The sequence below is a fragment of the Halyomorpha halys genome, unplaced genomic scaffold, assembly GCF_000696795.3.
Source record: "Halyomorpha halys isolate HHAL.00 unplaced genomic scaffold, Hhal_1.1 Scaffold942.1, whole genome shotgun sequence".
NCBI lineage: Eukaryota > Metazoa > Arthropoda > Insecta > Hemiptera > Pentatomidae > Halyomorpha > Halyomorpha halys.
Window position 1 is genome coordinate 341200 of NW_027111194.1, and position 3075 is coordinate 344274.

The window sequence follows — 3075 nt, forward strand, 5'->3', positions numbered from 1 at the left end:
ACAAAGAATGTATATAAGGAGAATTAAGAGCCAGAATAAATCATTTGATCTGCTGGTCCCTTTTTCATCTTGTTTTTTTAAGGTTCGTCTTCCTACGTATATATACTTTTTTAAAGTCAATAAGATTCACTATAATTTGAAACCAAAGCTCTGTACAACGATCGCTTCCTCAAGCCAAATTGTCGTAATCGTCTCTCGTACCTTATTTAGAGGAATATTTAAAAAATATAATTTCTACGACAACTACAAAGCAGAATGAACTTGATGTTATGTTGTACCACGACGACATATAAATGAGTTCATCTATTCATTAACCTTTAAATAGTCCAGTCCCCCCCCCCTCTATTTTACAAAGAAACATTGTTTTTCCACCTTCAATAGTATTTATTCCTTTCTCCGACTAGTAAACGTTGACTGTTAATTCATATGTAGTGTTAGTATGGAATAACGTTTATTTCAAAGATGTGTTATATGGCATATGAAACTTAATAAGGACCCAGTGGCGGATATGACATTCGGATTCATATCAGAAAAAAATAATTCAACTAAAATATAGATATCAGTATATATTGCAACTTTAGTTTTAACAAATGTGCATTGAACGCAGTAAATTATGTATTAGACAAACAAGGCAATAAATAGTGTAGGATATAGATGTAAATCTGTATGTGTGAGTCATAGATGAAAACTTGTCAAAAACACAAAAGTTGAAAGATATGAAAAATTGGTGAATACTAAATTTCTTCTTTGGCCCGATGCACAAAACAAAATATTCTGAGAACATTTTGCTTATGAACCCTCTGGAATGATTACGATATGATTATGTAGTTTAGTTATTATCATAATTATTCTTAATGCGATGAGAAGATTACACACCGTACGTCCAGGATTATAGAATTAACGAAAATCAAATCAGCGCGATTTGGATTTTAACAACCGATACATTATAACACAATAAAGAGGTGTTACACATCCACAAATTCCCTTTATAAAAAAAATCAGAGAATTTAGCCTGCTCCTGGACTATACTGGATACTGAACCCAAGGGGAACTGTCTGAGAGAAATCCCGAGATGCAGGAGAGAGGCGTATATTAGGTGACATACCTTGCTGATTAGGTTTTGACGATGGCGTTGGAAGGAGCTGTTCAGAGAGCTATTGGCTGTGTTGAGTAAAAAGTAAACGCAATCACAATTACAATGATCGTGAATTGAAATTTATAATTGCAAGAACTTGATGAACCAATGTAATTTTCAGTTTAGCCAATATAATTGCAATTATTAATTAAAACCTATAATAAAAGTAATTTTTACCCAACACTGGTGATTCATCATTATGGAAACTGTGTGTTCGCTAACCCTATAATTATTTACATTAATTATTTTGATTATTAGAAGTAACGAATGAAGTCATTACTTAAGTCATTTTTTCCTTTACCATTTCATCTAAATATTAGTACTTATAGCAAGCTTAATTAGAACGTTTGCTGCGTAAACACAGAAACTGAACTAATTGAATACACAGCAACTCCAACAACTTTGCCTAAATTACTCCCACAAATTGCCGTTGTCAAAGTTCAATGCTCACAACTCTCTTCCCGTATTTCTTCAGACGTTGATAGCAGATGCTGAACCGAATTGGGGCATAACAACCCCCTCGTTATTATTTTCCTTATTAGAAGTAAAAAGTCTTTTCATACACAAAGGACTCAGGTGGTCTTGGGAATCCAAGGTCCATTAAACTCAAGCTCTGGAAAATTGCAGGAAACAAACAAGGCCTAGCTAAACCATTGCATCGGATAAGTAGAGAGACTAACCACACTTCAACAAACCGGAGCTTGAAAAAAATGTTTTAAAGCTAAGTTTAAAACTTTTCTAATGATAAAACTAGAATTGATCATATTTAATTAATGGAGCAGTTAGTGCTTCATTCGGCAGCGGATTTCACCTCATCGCCCATCGCTTCCTATTACCCTACTCAACCTTTTAATAATTAGCTCATGGACATTATCAACAAATCTTTGAAATTTTTATTTTCACGCGTAAGTTTTGAATCCGAGGGCAAAATCTGTATGCATTGATGAATACATCATTCATGGAAGAAATAAAAATAACATGCATAAATTTTGAAAATACAAACAAAAAATTCATAAGATAAGTAATTTCAATCCCAAAGAAAATAATAATTGTTTTAGAATATAACTATTTAGATAATAATTATTCGTGTATTACGTGAGGGGAGTACGAAAAAAAATATATACGTATTTAATGATTAGTATCTTGTAATTAATGAGAGCAAACAGTTTTAAAAAAAAGTTATTATAATATATTTGAAATATTTTCTAAAACAAAGCCTTATCTCTTTAATATCAGCTTATAACTAATGAGCCAACGTTCTATCAATTCATGCATTATCAGGACAGACAAATGTGATCCCAGAGCGTTGAATTAGAGGTAACATAGTTTCTCTGTTTGGTGTGTCATTCAAAGACTGTTGATATGAGATGTGCTGTATCTGGTCTCCATTTATGTGATGTTATCTTTATTCTGCTGTATTTTATCTGATTTAGTAAAGTGCTGACTGCTTATTTATTTACTGATACCGTCAAAGAATTTTATACCTGACTTTGGATTTCTATTTTTTTAATTCTGCGTAACAGAAAAATCTTAAGATTTTGTAGAGAACAAATGAAAGTAACGTTGCTCAGTTTACAAGCTGGTAGTATCAGTGTGTATTCTTTTTTAATTAAAATGTGGAGCAGCGTTTATCGGTAGGTTGGAAGAATTTGTACCACTTTCCAAAATTCTGTAGAATATCTGGAATCAATGTGTGATTACGGAGGTCTCCTTAAAACAAAAAAAAGTTACTAAAATTCTCGCAGGATAGAAATGAAATATCAGTATTTGATTTAGGAAATTGAATTTATTGAAAAGAATCTCACTTTTATTCATCCATTTCCTTGAAAAAGGAACAATAAATTACGTAAAGGAAATACCAAGGAAAGGTTTACGCCTTAATTCCCTCAGCTAAAGATGGCCCAAAACAAACCAATAAATTGTGAAGTATGGAATAGCAA